The sequence below is a fragment of the Vidua macroura genome, chromosome 3 (genome assembly GCF_024509145.1).
Source record: "Vidua macroura isolate BioBank_ID:100142 chromosome 3, ASM2450914v1, whole genome shotgun sequence".
NCBI classification, from domain to species: domain Eukaryota; kingdom Metazoa; phylum Chordata; class Aves; order Passeriformes; family Viduidae; genus Vidua; species Vidua macroura.
In genome coordinates, this window is record NC_071573.1 from 22,259,195 (window position 1) to 22,277,284 (window position 18,090).

General features: G+C 43.1%; 1 protein-coding gene across 11 annotated transcripts in view; it reads left to right on the plus strand.

Annotated features, from left to right (window-relative positions):
- DUSP10 (dual specificity phosphatase 10) overlaps positions 1-18,090 on the plus strand; it is a 260,585-nt gene that overhangs the window by 119,200 nt on the left and 123,295 nt on the right. For 9 of the 11 annotated variants that reach the window (XM_053972783.1, XM_053972775.1, XM_053972776.1 and 6 more), the window contains 3 exons: positions 12,627-12,760; positions 14,011-14,070; positions 15,542-15,704. The gene's annotated coding sequence lies outside the window, so the exon portion shown is untranslated. Of the gene's footprint in view, positions 1-11,830; positions 11,884-12,626; positions 12,765-14,010; positions 14,071-15,541; positions 15,705-18,090 lie in introns of those variants that run through there. The other 2 variants (XM_053972785.1, XM_053972778.1) reach the window with 2 other exon arrangements.

Sequence of the window (18,090 nt, forward strand, 5' to 3'; positions counted from 1 at the left end):
TCAACATTTGCTAACAGTTACCAGCCTATTGGTATCTGAGACACCACATTTTCCATTTATACTCAGAGCAGGAAGTAACTGTGGTCTTTTCATATAGCACAGCATGGTACTTTTTCTGACAAATGTTCACTTTTTAATTATGACCACTATATTTTCCATTGTTTGTGCTAAAGCTCTGTTTATAGCTTAATGCAGTTGCGATGTTCTGTGTTAATCATTTATCCATATGGAAAACTGTGTAAAATACACTTTTTCAAACACTTAGGAAAATACTCAAATTGATCATATACAGAGGGACTAAAGAAAAATCACCCTTTATAGTCTTCCTGCATCCTTGACTACATATATTCCATCTTCTAGGCTTGCTGATACATATTTCTTTCTAAATTATCCTCATGGTTCTGATGAGATCAGACCAGGTCAAGATAAAACCAGCTGATAGCTGTTCCCTTCCTCGCAGGTCAGCTCACTCCTTGTAGAGAGAAGAGCCTGTCTGTGCTGTGAAGTGTTTTTGAGGTCTGCTGCATCCACAGCTGAAGCCCTGACTGCAGCCAGCAGAGCTGAGATTCGGGCATCACAGCAGAGCAGTGCTGCAGGCCACTGCTGCCAGCTGAGTCACTGCACCAGCGCTGCAGAAGTGCTCTCACAGGGCACAGCTCTGCCCATTTGATCTCTTACGTGGGGTTTATGTCAAAGCCTTGTGTACAGCAACAAGCCAGGGCCGCTTATTTGACCTCGGGCATCTGTTTTTTGGCATAATTTGTAAGCACTTTTAGAAGCACAATGAATAGGATCAGGAAGGATTTAGTTATAGCTATTTTCATTTTTGCTTGCTACAAATGCTGTGATCCATCAGCTCAGCTGGGGCAAAGGACCTTGCTGGCTACTCAGTGGTGTCTCTGTTGCTCTGTTGTTGCAGTATTTAAAGGCTGGCTACAAGGAGTATGGAGACTTACTTTTTAAAGGGGGTCACATAGAAAAGATGAGGGGTAATGGGTACAAGTTACTCCTGGGGAGATTCCACTTAGACACAAGAGGAAAATTTTTGACAGTGAGAACAATCAGCCTTTAGAAAAATCTCCCCAGGGAAGTGGTGGATTCCCCAAAATCAGATACTTGTAAGATTCAACTGGACCAGGTGCAGTGTAGACCGTGCTTTTGCCAGGAAAGGTTGCACCAGATGATCATTGAGGTTCCCTTCCAGCCTGGTACTCCGTGATTCTGTGATATGTGCTGTGTATATATATATATATATATATATATATATATATATATATATATATAATATATATTATATATTGTATATTATAATATATATTATATTATATAATATATATATTATATATTATATATTATAATACATATAATATATTATATATATATTCTTTATATATTATATATATATTCTTTATATATATATATATAAAACTGTGCTGCCTTTCCTGTAAAGGAGGATTAAGGGAGTTAAGGGAATTAAGGGAGGATTTGAGGATTTTACCAGTCCTCTGGCAAGGAAGGAGGGAGAGCTTTTTCCCCACCTAAGGACAGAGGGGTCTCAAAGCTGGGGCTATGTTCTGTCCATGGGACTGCTAGACTGATAACGGTTTTTAGGGAAGAATAGTTCATAGAGAAGCTCGAACTCTCCCTGCCTGGAAGGACAGCCTTTCTCCCATGGGAGCAAACACAACCAGTGATTGCTCCTTAGCACAGACACAGTGTGGGCTTTCAACCAGTGGAGAAGCAATCCCAGGAAAACCACCAGTAGGGCAGTCTATTTTGGGCTCCCCTGGGATGCATGGTTGGTCACTTTATGTGCAAGAAGATGAGTTGGTGTGGCAGGTTATGTTGGCTGAAGAGGGAACCCCAACAGCACTAGGAAGAGTTGGAAAAGGGGACAGGACATTGAGCAGAAATGTAGAAGCATATAGAAACATCTCCTGGGATTGCTGGGATGAAAACAGGCAGGCCTAGCCTCGTCTGGAGTTAGAGCCGGTGAAGGGTATGAGAGGCAATAAGGGCATTTCTACAGCTACACTGGCAGCAGAAAGAGAGCTTTTGCTGACTGGTGATACTGTGATGAAGGACACTGAAAAGACCAAGGGATTCAGCAGTTCCCCTGCCTCAGCCTTTCTGGCAATGTCTGCACTCAGGCCTCCCAGTTCTCTTCATTGCAGCTGCAGCATGGTTCCCAGTGCTCCTGAGATGAAAAGAAGCCCCACTTGAGCTGCTCATGGGCTCAGTATATCTCAGCACCCAATGGTGGCCAGTCCTGACAAGGGGACAAGCAGTGCACAGATTGTGTTGGGTGACAGCCTCGTCTGGTGAAAGGGAAATGCCTTTTATCCTCCCAAAAAGCAGGGCAAGTTTGTCCCATGCTTCAGAGAGTAACTGATTTATCTCTGGCTGATGGTTGGATGATCACAATCCAGCAGCTGTTGCTCACTAGGCAGGTTTACAAGAACTACTCTCCCTTCTAGGCAAATACAGAAGGCCCAGATTCCACCTGGCTTGGTATTTTGCAGTCACAGGGAAATCAGCAGGAAGCTTGTATGGATCACATGAGAGGCAGGCAGGACTCTGCCCTGAGGCTCTTGCAAATGCAGGGTTGGTCTTCTGAAATTACAGAAGTTGCATCTATTTTATGGTATTTGAAGGATCTGACCTGTTATATTTATTTTGCAGATGGCTTATTTGACCTGCTGCTGTTTCTATTTTTTTTAATGAGGTTCTCAAGCAACATTTATCTATTAAATCAGGTCATTAAAAAATTACATTTCCTTCCTGAAGTCCATAGTGGTTTTTCTGTCTAAGAAAAGTGGGACATACAACTATCATTTCCCATGTGCATGATCACAGAACAGTAACAGCAGAGACCAGGGTCATTTTTATAAAATGAGCATTGCTCCCCACCATCCTCAAGTTGATAAATAAACAATAGGCTTCCATAACCAGAACACAAACCAAAGTCTCATCAAATCAAATATTTTAAACAGAAAGAAAAACCTGACTGAGTTTTCAGGTTTGTTTCTTTTTTCTTCTCCAGTTTTCAGGTTGTTTTTTTTTTTTTTTCAATTTTCCTAAATTATCCATTATTTGTCTGGCTCTAATTGTATTTGGAGCCCAAATTTAGGTCACATGGAGTTGTTGTCTGCATGAGCTCAGAAGTAAGGCATTAGCTTTTCCAGTAAATGACTCTGGGAGATCTTGAGAGGACTCTAAGGCCTTGCAGCATGTTTGTGAGCTGACTGCATCCAGGAGCAGCACTGGCTGCTGAGGGGACTACGAGGCAAAGGCTTGTGCCCATGTTGTAAGTGTTTTTAACACCTAGGATAGCAAGGCTGTGGACAGATTGCTTTTTGGGGGTGTTCTAAGAGATTGTGTTTGTGAGAAATAGTTACAGAATCCAGAAGTGTAACAGTGGATATTTTAACAGCCTAAGCAGTTATGTTCCGCTTCTCCAGACTGATTCTAGGCTCTGAGCCATTTGCTCATGTAGAGTTTATAATTTTTCTTGCCTGCAGCACCGATTCACTGAGAGTCGATCCTGCCAAGCACTGAATACACTCAAATTCCATCACGCTGCCTTTGCTATGGGCAATGAGTCTTCAGTATCATCCTGACTCCAGCTCTAACATGTTCTGAAATGAGAATGCTGGATCTAAATGGGTTTTAAATGAACTTAGGGCATCATTGTGGCTTCAAGACCAACCCTATGGGACTGCTGAGGATAAGGGTGGCATGGGGTTGGGCTGTGGTGATGGAAGTCCTACTCCTCTGCTATTCTGAGAGTTGTGCTTTGCAAAAAATCTGGGGATTAAATTCTGAATCTTTCCTTTGATAAACCCAAGAGTCAGTGGATTTATCCCAAGTGTTGTGAGCATGTGTCTTGAAGGCAGCTTTCAGAGCAATCTGACAAATCTAAGCTCAACATTTCCTGAAGCTCTCATGTTTAAAAGTGAGCAAACCAATTCTTGCTGAGGCAAAGCATTGCTGGAGTGATTGTCTTTTGCACACCTTGTGGAGGGCCTTACCTGGTGTGTAGGGCACACTTGATATGCCACCACAGTCCCCTCGTTCCCACCAAGAGGTCACTGTGATGTGAATGCTGACGATGCTCAGCAGGATGAATTGCCAATACCTTGTGGTGAATCTTCTGTTTGTACTGCTGAAAGCACAGGTGTCCTGGACCTTCCTGGCTCTGGTGCTCCAGTGCTTGCAGCAAACTTCACAGGTGACAGCATCTTAGCATCACCCACCAAGTGGATGAGCTCCCTGCTGGTGACTGTTTGTTCTGTTGGGCCAAGACCAGCAAGTGTGGACACTGAACCAGGACAAAGCGACCTGAAAAAGGAGGCACATCCCACAGTCCTACTTACCTTAGGGTCGCTCTTCCATGTGGCTCTATCTCGTGAGGAGAGAGGCAGTGCTTCTGTGATTTAGCACTTTCACATTTCCCCTTGGTGTGTTTGCAAGAGACAAATCAATAGAGATTTGCCAAAGTGTGAGGAGACTGCAGAATTCTACAGCCATGAGAATAATAAATAGGAGTGGGAGAAGCATGGGTGAATTGTGCAGGTTATGCCAGACAAGCAGTGATAAAACTTTTATAGTCCCATCCTCTATTTTGTGCATGTCCCATCTTTGCCTGGCTTTATTGAGTTTGGGGTTTTAAGTTTTTATTGAAAATAATTTGTTGCTATGGAAACAACTGTATCCGTTAAACTGGGTGGAGCTTAATGACACCCTCTGAGGCTAAGATGAGTTCATCATTTAATTTTAATGAAGTGCTGTAATGTTTGCTGCAGCTTTGTAATTTTATTGTGGTTTCATCCATCCCTCCCATGTCCCTTCTGTTTTTCCCACCCACCCATTGTCTCTGGAGGCATGGATGTAGAGAGGTCTTTTGGGCTGGGGCTCTCTGCATTTATAGTGTCTTTTAAACAGTCTCAAATATGCTGCTGAATTAATCCCAAACAATATCAATTTGGTTGTAAGTGAGCCTCATTTGGTCAGAGAGAGGCGCAAGAAGTGCCTGATGTCTGCGTAGTCATGCAGTTGAGCAGTAGTAGAGAAGGATTTATACCAAGACACATACAAATAGCTGGATTCTATAGCTAGATCTCTATAGCTAGATATTCAGCCTCCCTCACACCCCCTCAGCTCTTAGAATGCTGCAGTTTACAGGTTTTCTAGTTGTGGAGAAGAACAATTTACCTTATGGTAACTTCTGTTTCTTTTTGGTGTAAAAACACTTCTGGTACTAATTCTAGAGGATCCCCTAAAAGATAAATTGAGAGTGAAGTCAAGGTTAAATTGCAGTTTTTATGATAGCTGCCATGTGATTTGGACCTGAATTTCTTAGTACAACGGCAGCCAGGGTGAATGTGTATTTTGGAAGGACAGATCTATTCCTTTTGGGTATTACACTGGAGTCAATTCCTTGTTTGCCAAAGATAAGTCTGAAATGATTGCAAACATTGAGTCTCACTCTTTAAACACTCTATACTTAGAAACAAAGGGCTGGGGAATAGGGATTACTTTAAAAGGGGATGAGCTGTCATTGACCATAGAAAGGCAATATGTATTTATCAAATGCCTATACTCTATGGGGATAAAACTATACAGAAATATTTTTTTCTCATTTTTAGAGGTAGTCATTTGGGAGGTGGAACATAATGATGGTTAAATAACATTCAGCAGAACAAATCTGTGGCCTCCTGAATGATTTTATGACAGGTAAATAGTTGCATTTAAGTCAAAGGTAATTTTAGTTGTATGTAAAGAAAAGCATGTCGGTATTTTTAATGAGTTAGTCAACTTTGATTTCAAGTGGAAATTCATCAGGTTTAAGACATGGCATCTTCCTTGGGATTTCCTAACTAAGTGTTGCAACTTAAAGGAATGATTTAGAGGCATGTAATGTGACTGATTTGGGACCAGTTTATAATCTTGCTGTTGCTCTCACATGTCTTGCCATGCATCCATGGACCTCTTCTCCATCCTCACACAGAGCACAAACTCACTGAGCATCAGGCCAAGTGCTAGGCATTTGTGAAGCATCTTGTATGCCAGCACATGCTTTTTCCCAGGCAGCAATTCATTGCTGGTGGTGTGGCTGGGATGGCAGGGGCAGCCAGGTGGGCCAGCAGAGCCTGCCCTCAAGTAAGAGCTGGCAAGTAGAAAAAATATCAGTTAATGCACCGACATCAACCTCAAGGTGAAGAGCTGTGGAATATTTTCCTGCCCACACAGTGCTGTGTGTCATGCAGACCCTGCTCTCCTGCCAAGTTAATCACTCTATGTACAGCTTGTAAATGGTTTGAAATTGTGAATGATATGTTTCTGAATAACTGTGAATGTTTTCATGGGTATATCTTTAAAATTATCCACAGATGGTTTGGTGGTTAGTCTGTGACTTATCACATATTTGAATAATTTCCTACAAAGCAAATCAGAATATTGTTGTGAAAAAAATGTCCTAACTTTCTAATGTTTCTACATTATTCCTTTCAATGGATGGGGCCAATTTTGTTATCACATGGAACAAAGAAATTCCAAGGCCGATAACACAAATGCTTATGCTTGTAATTTGTTGCCTTTGGGTAATTGGGATTTATTTCCTTGGATGTTTGCTGGATCTAATGTTAAGCATTCATCAAAATACCTGGAGAGGAATGCTGAGCATGGTTGCTTGAGGCAGAGCAGCTCATGGGGGAAGTCAGTGACAGGCCCGGGTGGTGTTCCACACTCTCTGGGCAGCAAGCATGGACACCCTTGCTTGTCCCTTGCCAGGAAGCATTTGGAAGCTCTGGATAAGGCACAAGTGCCCCAGTGCCAAAGGCAGCTCCTCTCACCAGCCCTATTGCAGACATTTCATCAGTGCTCTAGCCTTGATATGCTGACGTACCAGACAAGTTGAATGCCTGCATTTCAGCACTCTCTTATCTGTCACCTCTCCTAGGGAGAGCTTTTCCTGTCGATTCCAGCTCTGCCCTCCTGGTGGGACAGGGATGCCAAGTAGAGGTGTGGTAGGGAAGACCTGGGATGTTAATTTTGCCCTGGTTTTCTGGGGTGGGGGCCAAGGTTATCCTTTTCTGGGGTGGGGCCCAAGCAGAGCTATAGCAATGCTGCTCCTCTTCAGCCTGTCCTGCTCCTGCTCCCCCAGACACTTGGGAGTGTGGCAGAACCGTGCATTAATGGGGGAAATGGTGGCACTGGGAATCCCTCTGTTGCCCTCCACACTGTGTTTCTCAGTCAGGCTGGGAAGGGGGGGACCAAGCTCTGGAAAAGAGATGTCCCCTGCCATGGAGGGGCTTGTGAGGTGAGGAGTGGGCACGGGGCTGTGGCTCACCTCCAGGTGCCCAGTGGGACCTGTGGCCTCCCTGGGATATGTTTGCCATCTAGAAAAGAGTACCACTTGTTTTATTGTTTTAAAGGCTGTTTTCACTGACTTGGTATTTTAAACAGCCTTATTTGCAGTCCCTTGTTTAAAGGTGTGGGTTGGGCACTGTCACTGCTCCTGGTGTGAGCAGACAGCAATCCCCAGCCATCAGCTGGCTTTGCTGGGGTGTCGCAGTCGATGGATAACCTGTGAGCTGCAGGCTGAGGGATGAGAGGAACCAAAGGAATTTCTTCTTTATTTATTTAAAAATAAAAAAAGGAGAGACAAAACTGAATAACCATGTTTATCAAGTCTCATTTAAACATGAGCTGCTTATCCAAAGCATTGTTGCCTGTAAACAGATCCTGAGTCTCCTCTTTTAATAATATCTTATTTGTCAGGGTGACAACTGAGTTGTCTACTGCAAGAAAAAAAAAGGGAGAAAACACCTCAGCTTCTCAAAACCACTTAAGTTTTTCCTTTATGAAATACATCGATAAATATAGCTAGTTCAGCTAGCACCCTGCTGGTGTTATGTCTGAGAGCTGTGGCAAGCTTTCAAACAAAGCCAGCAAAATCTATACTTAGAAGCTACCCTCAGATTTTCATGCAAAGCAGAGAAATGAAATGGGAGTGATAACAAAAGGGGGAGGCTGGTGGCTTGCCTATGTGTGTCTGCCAACCCAGCTGCTGTGTCAGACTTTGCTGTGAAAACCCTTCAAATCGTGATTTCCAGGAATGCAGCTGTGTCTGTGCCTCCCTGTGCACCACCACGGGTGCATGCCCTCATATGTCTGACCTTTTCAAAAGTGTGTTGACATGTTCAGAAATAAACTTTGCGATGTAAAGATAACATATTGGGGTGGGAATAAACAAATCAGCCCTAAGAGAACAGGTCCTTTAAAAGCCATGGGGAGCTCTTGCCGGGGTCTGGATGTGTGCTCAGGTCTGGCAGCTGAAGCTGGCATCCTGCTTCTCTTGTGTCTGCAGGACTTTCCTGGTGCTTATCCCTGTAGGATGGAAGCACCCTGTGTGTGTTCATCAGCTTATCCTCACCTCACCTCTGGTGGGTGCGTTGGGGGAAAGTGAGAGAGGAGGAAATGAGTTCCCCTTCCACTCCTCTTACCTCAGAGAAATTGAGTGACTACCCAGCTGTGAGGCTGCTGCTGCAGCTGGGAGGCCACCCTCTCCTGAGCCCTACCATGAGGCTTCACCCCAGGACCATCTTCCTCACTTAGTCTTGTCAACCTGTGTGGTTTTTAAAGCCTCAGATGCTCCTGATTTCTTCTTCACTCTCCCTGTCCAAAGTAAACGTAGCACAATGCCTTTTCTGAAAGGGCGGCACCTTTTTGCAGGCACTTTCTTTTCATCAGGCTGCTGTTGTGAGGAGAGATAAGCTTCTCTATCAGTTCACCATAGCGCCAGGGCAAATAAAAATCTTTCACTGTGAAATGGAGTTTGTTATTTCCTTGGACTGCCTGGGTGAAGGCCTTGTTGGGTACCTTATGCTCTCTGCAGGTGCCTGTTGGGGGAGGACTCCAGGTGTGAGCATGCTGTCCTCCACATCACCATGGGCCACATGTCAGCAGTGGCTGGAGGCGCATCTGGGCTAACCTGAACAACACCATTCCCTCAGGTATCTTCTGGACTTTGCCCTGGTTTCATCAGGCAGGGAGGAGAGGTTGCCAGGGGATTGGAGTGCTGGACAGATGCTTGGAGGTTAAATTCTTGCTTTGCCACTGACTTCTGGTGCTACTTTGGCCAAATGTACAAAACATGGTCTTGCAGCCCTTTCAATCAGACAAGTTGATTTTAGTCCTTCTAACATCTTAAGATGTGAATGGGAGTGGCTCTATTCAGTGTTTCCAAAAATCAAGAGCTTTTGTTTTGCTCAAGAGAGAAGTACCTAAATCCCTCAGGAGGGTTGTTTAAACTTGTGCTGGGTTTGGTTGGTGAGGGGTGGATGCTTATGTTGGGATTTTCATACTTAAAATCCTTGCTGACTTGCTTGCCTGTGGTGAAACAGTTTGACTAAGACTACTTCTGTAAAATGAAAAAACTGTATAGTCATGCCTTGATCATTTTGTTCAACTACCGAAATGGGTAATTCCTATCACAGACATACATATCTGTTTAGTCATTCACTGAAAAACTTTCATTTTATCTATCAGGCAAATGGGAAGCCACTGCTCTGAGCCAACAGTTGTGTGGATTTCTCCATAGGACAGGAGCTTCTTTTTATTTCACTTTTAATTCATTGAAGAAAGAGTTTGTCAAGCAAAGCCCTAAATGAAACACTTAAGCAATATTTAACTAAGTTTTTTCTCCTAATTTTCTTGCTATTTTTCCTGCTTTTGGAGTAGATGTAATCTGATCCTGACAGCTATTTCGAGAGAGATTCTCAGTGCTCTTTAATCAAGAGCAAGAAAATAGAAAAGTGTCAGAGAAACACATGAAGATTAGGAGAAACTGGACAGAGCTATAAATGCTATCCCAATTCAAGAATTGCCATGGACTGCAAAGCAGCTGATGAACATTTTCTAAAGTAAGCTCCACTGTTAGAGCTTTGTAGGGGATTTATTCTAAACAGTGACTTTTTCAGTAATTTTCTGACCTAGCTCTTTAAAGGCTAAGGTGGGAATGCCACACTTGGCTCACTGCTTTAACATTTTCTGCTGTCTTAGCTAACTGTTGTTCTTTTGTTGCTCATTGATCACTGAGTCAGAGAATGATTCAAGTGTTGTTTGAACAACAATGTTTGAAGATTGTTTATCGGTGACTCCGCGTCTGCAAGAGGCACATGTTGCAATATGTACTTCACATTTTTTCCTTCTGATGATCTGGAGACCTGATGGTGTTACAGGTCTGCTGGCTCACCTCTCTGTGACTCATTCCCTGTGGATCCCACTCTTACCTGAACTCTCCCAGTGAACTGCATTAGCAGAGGGTTAGTGTTGCTGGGCCTGGGAGCAATGTGCTTGCCTTTGCTTAAAGGTAGAGCAGACATGATTCCTGCCTTCAGAAGCCGCAATTGAGATGGGTCCCACCTCCTTGCAGAGAGGAGGAGTGCAGGATGGGTGGAACAACAGTGGAGAAGGCAGGCAACAGCAAAGGATGAGGCAGAGTCGTTTTGGTTGTCCTCATTCTGTCATGACATGTCCCTCTGAGACATCAGCCTTGGAGGAGCAGCTCACAGTTGCTTTTCCTCTCTGCTGGGGCTTTTGCCAGCTCCTGGTTTAGCTGAGCCAGGTCCTCAAGGTGTTGATTTCTCTCTCAGGAGGGCGAATGGCTGTGTTCACCTTTTCAGGAAAGGGCATAGCCAGAGGTATTCTCTGTGCACTAGAAAGCCACACCATCAATCAGGCTTTGCTTTGCGGGGTCTACAAAAGAAGAGTGTGGTGTGTACAGCTCTCCTCACTCTCCTGCCCAGGGGCTGGGTCATGCCAGTCCATGTAATCCAATAGTTACCCCATGGGGAAGCAGTATCAGTGTCATATGCCATAGGAGAATGATCTGACCTTTCTTGTTTTTATGCTAAGTGTGGCCAGGAGGCTTCTTTGTCAGCCTGATAGTCCCAGCTGCCAGCTCTTAGTGTGTCTTGTGAGCTCCAAAGCTCTTGCCAGGGCTTTGAAGTTAACAAAGAGTTATTTGGAGTTGCAGGGTTTTATTTCATAGAGAACCCCTGTGCACGGCTCAAATGAAAATGTTCTCCTGAGTCAGAACTCAAACATTCAGCAGTGCTGGAATGGTGGGGGACTGGAACAGCACACAGTAAATGCAAGTCAGTTTGTCTCTTTCTAAGACCCAAACATCATGAAGATAAGGTTGTCTTGATAGTTAAGGACAGACTTTAAGATTTTGCTGTTGGAAAAATCAGCAGCTCAGAAACTCAGAAGTTTGCATTTTAGTCAAACATGCTGGGAAAGACAGCCTTTGTGAGGGACCAACCCTTTGATTTGGCTGAGACTGTAGGGCCTCCTTGGGTTTAACACTGGCAAAACATTTGAGTGATATCTACTGTTCTCTGAAGGGAGGCTCAGTCGCCACAGGTTTTCCCACAGTGCCCCAACATCTGATCCTCATGGCTCACTACAGGAGGGGAGTGACTAAAAGAGAGGTTTTTAAGAAGGATGTGCTCAGTCTTGCTCTACTTGGTGCACAAATATGGATGCCTACCTAGCAGATCTTTCTAGTTCCCTGGATACTAACATGATACTTTTTGTATAAAATATCTAAGAAGAAAACTCATCTTGATTAATATTATGCAAGCAAATGTGTTTATGAGACAGAACAATATAATTCATCTATCAAAGCAGATTTTCTTCTTACGATTACAGAGACATCTCAAAGCTCTTAACTGGTTAAGGTGCCTGTCTGCTGGCTGTTAGATGTCTGCAAACTGTCAGAGACTCTTCCCCAAATTGACAGGAGTAACAAAGAGGAGAGAGAATCCCCATTGTACAGGATAAAAACGAAGTGATTCACTCCAAGTCACAGATGAGGTCTGTGGTAAAACTGGGAACAACAAAACTCTAATTCTCTCAAAGTCTCAGGCTCTTCCTTGCAAATACTCCCTCGCTTTATTATTCTTTATCTCATCCATACAATAAAATCATGCTGACTGTGTGCTAAGGGAGCCCTTTCATGCTCTTGGTGCTGCTGGTCAAATGAGATGTGAATGTATCTGAACAGTAATTGCAGCTGATTCATTACAGTAGCAGCGTACCTGACATCACATCTGTTACTCTGATGCTGTGCTCAGCCTCAGTCAGGGGCAGACCATGCTGGTGTAAAATGCTCACTGGGATTGCCTGAATGTGTATCTGCGCTTCTCACACAGCAGAGCAAAAGGCAAGCATCTCTGCAAGAACCAAACCCACAATCTCATGAGCTTTTCTAGGTCAGGCTGGCTCTAAACCTGAGCAAATCCCTTTCTTTTGCGGGTGTCCTGCCAGGGGAGCTTAGGTTGGACTGGGCTGCTGAAAAGGTGGGAGGAAGTGGCATTTTTTGTGTGAGCACAGGCCATTGAAGCCACCTGGCCAGGGAGCGTCAAATAAACAACCTTTCAATGGCACAGTCATTGTGTCCTTTCTGTCTTCTCAACACTTGGCTGTTCAGAATAGTCCTGTGTCTTACCCAGGCCTTACAGGAAATGGCTTTCCATCTCATACCAATATTTTGGATTATAATTCTCATTTCACTCTGGGGTTAACCTCAGACTTTTTGTGTTCTACTCCCTATACAGCAAGCATGAGGCTATCCATAACAAACCCATCAAACAGTGGAGCTGGCAGCTGCTGCAGGTGCAGAGGACAAAGGCTGCAGTCTATGCCCTCAGGAGCCCAAACCGAACATCGAACCTGAGTTTCTCAGGACCAGGTATGTGTTAATTTGCTAGGCTGTGGGCTGATCTGGGAAGGAACCATTTTGCGTTTTGGCCATTCTTTATGTGTCAGAATGTAACTCAGTCCAGTCCTGGATGGTATTCTCTATTCTCAGTAAGTTTTCCTACAAAGGCCTTCACTTAAAAAAGCCTTACATAACATTGTAAGGGAGGAGTATTAACTCTGAATTACTGCTGAAACAAAGTTTAATTAACAGGTGTGAGAAGTGAGTCAGGCTCTCTTTATTTATTCTTTATGAAACCTTTCATGATACAATTAGATAAAGAGAAGGTAGGTAGCACTCAGTGTTCAAGATTTCTTTATCTTTGGTAGCTCTCAGGGTCTTCTTCCCAGGCTTGGACTGCTGGCACAAAACTCAGCAATTTTAATTGATGGATGCGGATAGTACTGCAAGAAACAGAAAGGTGTGGGTTGATGTATAGCTACTATCAACACTCATGGGGAGTGACCGAGACACTTCTGCCTTTGCAAGCCTTCCCTAAGGAGTGCCAGCAGACTGTGTATTCTCTCTGGCCAGCACCAGGTGTTGCTGAAAATCTAAGTTACACCCAGCAGCAGAAGTCAGCAAAGAGGGCAGGTGAGGGAGATGGAGAGTGTTCAACCCACTGTAAAGGCTGAGGGGAAGTTTTGAGAAGATGCTCACATTGAAGATCAAGCTTTCAAAGTTTGGCCATCAGCTAAAAGACTTTGTGGAAACAGTCCCTTTTTAAAAAGAGCTGCACATCTATTGAAAGCAGTGACTGATGATTTTGAAGAGTATCTGGAGCCCTAATCTTTCATTCAGACCACACTTTCTGTCTAGCTAAGGAAAATAAATTGCATGCTCTTATTTATCTTTCCTCCTGAAACACTCAGAGATTTGAAAGCTGAAAATGTAGAAGCAGCAGAAGGAAATATTTTCTTCCACAAAAGACATGATTCCCTTGTGAAACACAGGAATTCACTAGGGTTCAGGGAAGGAAGGGAATTTTATGGTTGGACCTTAGAGGAATTATGCAGCCCAGCTGTAAAGGAAAGCCGTGAGTTTGATGTCTGTGTTTCTGAGTGTATTTGAACATCACATGCTGCTGGGGAACAAGATTGTTCATGTATATTTTAGATGTTTTATTTATTCTTTTGGTTGTAACAATTGGGTATGGATATAACATCACGAGTGAAGAACAGAGCCCAGAGAGAAACTTGTGCAGCAGGCATGTGCTCCTGTTTTTTTTCCCCTTTGGACAGGAGGAAGCAGAGCCATGAGATTGCAAAAGAGGGGTCATTCTTCTACATGCTCTCATCTATGTGAGTATGACTAAATTTCTGTTCATGTACCCCACAGAGAGTGTTTAAGTGCCCGTAAGTTCCTATGTCATATTAAATGCAATACCAGATGAAGGCTGCTGAAAATGATCTCCACTGTGTCAGAGATTATGAATGTTTCATAATCTCTGGGTGAAATGCCACTTTTTTACACTCCAAAACTATAATCTAGGAGGGGATGACGTCTACAGTATGCCTCTAATTGTACTACTTCTATTTTCCCTAGAGACAGTGAATGTCTTTTGTAAGGGCTAGTGGTTTTCTCTCTGTGGTATGATATACCTTTCATCTTTAGGAACCTCTGCTAGCTCACTGTCATGGCTCATTATTCCAATTAATCACTGATGACAGTAATGCTCACCAAAAAAGTTAATATATATTTATTCCAACAAGGCTGAGCCAACACTCTCATTCTGTTTCTAAGTGACTCCAGGAGAGTTGGTGTGTCAGATTATTGCTTCACTACCCACATTAGTGAGCTGTAAGTGTAGTAGTACAGCTGTTAAAAGGAAGTTGCTCAGTGATTCCATGTAAAAAGGCTTGAGTCAATTCTCAGAAATGTTTAATCTGTCAGTCAGATGTGGGGATGATGTGAGCTTCCTCACCTGGTCACCCATAGCATCTCAACCTCAGCCAGATGGGGCTGATTTAAGGAAAACCTGTACACTTTATTGCATCTTCATTTTAATGTCTCTGTTGGGCCTCATTGAGGACTGGCTTGGATCTTTGCATTGATTTCAACAGGTCCTTGTGTCATGCCTTAAGTAATTCACAAATATATATGTGTGTGTATACATATATATATTTATGTATAGATAAAATCTGTATTTTTTACTGTCAGGTTCCTAGCACACTAATGAGCCTGACACTTGCAGACAAACCCACATTTCTTATGTGAAAAGGCTAAAAATGATTTTATCTAATTCACCCATTTGTCTTTACAAAGATGAACTCAGCATCTCTGGAGTGCATGCACTATCTCTGAGGTACAGTGTGTCTGCCTGGTAGAACATCAGCCTACAAAACGCAGCACAAAAGAATATGCAAAGGATTTTCCTCCCCAGAACCTGAGGAAATTTCCCTTCTCAAATGCTGTGTTCAATACAGATCTTGTCTCAGAATCTCATCTGGTGTAGTAGACTGTCTAATACTCAATTTGTTTACTTATTTTTGGGTGCCCAGTCAGAGTCCAGCACTTAATGAGCTCATTAGCTGCCTTACTGTGTTAGAGGTGAATGTAGAAGAAATGTCAGATGGGTTACACAGACGTAACTGAGAGCAAGACAAGGCTCTGTATTTTTGAGAAAAGTCCCTGAGTTAACTTTGGAGGTGTCATTCCCACAAGTCTGAGGAGTTTCCTATCTCTCACTGCATTGGCCATGGTGGCAAGAGGCCAGGAAAGCAGAAAACATTTAGTTTAATAAAATGACCCGTTTTGCACTGCCTGCAACAGGTTTTCCTGGATAGGAGGTGTTTTTGCATCTAAGCAAGTCACAGGGAAGCTCAAGCAGGAGAAGAAATTGTCCCACTGTGGGTTTCCAGGGACCCTGGCAGTAAAGCATTCCCCTGCAAAACGCCTGAGGGATCACCAAAAATTGCACTTATGTCTCCTCGAGGTAAGCACGTGCTGTCTTCACTTTAATGCTTACATTTGCCACAGTTGTCCTTCTGTTGTCACTCCCCTTAGGTGGACAAGCTTAGTGAGGGGGGAGTGTGGGACAACAAGTGCTTTGACTCTTGGTGTTGATAAGAACTGTATTTGGTGCTGATAACAGCTGTGTTTGGTGCAGTAGGGTATGAGCTGCTAAATTTCTAAGTTCTCAGTATCAGGGATACTTAGAGATCTCTTTGTAGCTGGATTGGAAATTAGGATGTAGGTATCTTAAATCTAGAGGGACTCCCAAACAAAATTCAGGGGGCCCCATTCCAGGTGAAGGTGTCAGCCTACCCCCTTTTCCTGCTTTTCTAGGTTAATGGCCACTGGTAGCCCAGGGTGGTTTTCAATAGTTACTGCTGAGTTCAGATGTGGCAATGCTGCTTTTGTGACATAATTTATTGTTTGCCCTTTCCTATTGCCCTCATAACCATTTGTAAGGACTTTCTGCCTTACTTCTTTGCAACCTCAAGGTGAACTTAGTGCATGTCTGGCAGCTGTAAATGTGGCAACAGAAATGAACATTTAAAAGCGGTACATTGTGCATTTGTAGGCTCTCTGTGGCTCATTCCTTGTACTGTCAAATTAACTGATGTTGTATCATTTGTACTTCAGCTTAATACAAGCACAGGTTTTGACCTGTGTGACCTTAATGTCCTTGCAAACATTAACAAAGCACAATTGCCTGCTCTCAGATGAAATAAAAAATCTTTATGGATGCAAGGTACATGTTTGTTCAGCTTTTAAGTAGGGAGGTTCAAAAAGTACCACCACCACGAGAGATTTTTCTGTTCCCTCTGATTTAAACTGAAATGTTCTCAGATACTCTAGTAATGAGTAACAGCATACATTCTGAAGTCAGACAGATAATTACTCTTTCACTCAAAGAAGCTTTGGGCTTTTGTTTATTTCTATAAACTTATCTCTTCCATGCTGAGACTTTCAGGGTGTCTAAAAGGCATCCAGTCCACTGATATCTCCATAGGCTGGTACACAATAACCTCCAGTCAGTGCCTGCACCATAGGTAGGTGCCTACAGAGCTGGTTCAGCTTTGGTTTATGTAGGGTTGGGGATCAGTCTTGATGTGGTCTGTTCCACCAGGACCCTGTGTGCCCTACAAGTTGCTTCACCCATCTGAGGAATGCATTGCTGGTTGTTCAGATTATCCTGTCTCCTGATATGGCACCAAACACCTGAAATATATAAATATTGAAGGATACTGTAGTGATGGAAATTTGGACTCATACCAAGAGACAGCGTGTTTTAAAGTTGAGTGCACTCAACAATGCTCGAGTCCCTTCAGTGCTCCATGTGCTTTGTCCTTGGGACCATCAGCAGCACTTGCCCCAGTGTGGTGTCACTGTTGGAGAGCCTCCTTATGCTTGAGTTCAGCTTCCCAGAAAGTTGCTATTGAGGAAGGAAAGCTCTGTGGAGTTCTTGCAGGGACAGGCTCACTAGGGCTGAAAGTGATGAGAACTTTGAATTGATACACAGCAGAAAAGTGTTAAAATTGACACCTAATGCACAGTTCTGGTTTCAAAATTGGAACCAGTTCAACATTGTACACTTTGCCCCACCCTTCCTGTCTAGTCCTAATGTCTAAGCTTGTTTGAGTTTGTTTTGATTTTTGGTTATTTACATTTTTTATTTGAGCAGTAGGGGAGACCACAGAAGCATAGTCATTTCCCCCCTGAAAATCCCTCTTTAAATTAAAATCCTTTGAAGTTCCTGTGGGGAAAATTGTAGTGATATAAACTGCAAGTTGGAAAATAAGAAAATGGACAAATAAGAAAATCTTTGTTAGGTATTATTCCCGAAAATGCACTGCACTGTGAAGCTTCCTTATGATTGTCCCAGATAGCCAAAAGCTGGGGTTGCACATGCAGGTTCATTTAGTCAGCTGTATTATAATTTGGAATTTCTTTAGAAGGAAACTCTGAACACTCTGGGAAAACCTCAAAGCAACTTGTATTAAAGAAGTTTTCAATAATTAGATCATTTGATGTCTGTACGTAAGGCTTTGTGACATTGTGTGTGAAAATTCATTAGAACTTTCAATGATTAAGTAGTCTTTTTTATGTCTCGAGAATGACATTTCTTTTCCATCAATATGAATACAGGGAAGAAAATATTTTTCTGGCTGAACATCACACACGTGTTTTAGCCAAGGGGTTTCTTTCGAAGAGATTTTGAGGGACTTATAACTGGCTTTTGTCCTCACTGCCTTTACTCATGTGGATGTAACCATGTTGTTACTGCATAAAAGGGAGTGTGAACGTTACCATATATCTGCTAATTCCATTACTGTCTGTATATCATCTTGTATTTGGTTTGTTGATGCCACTGT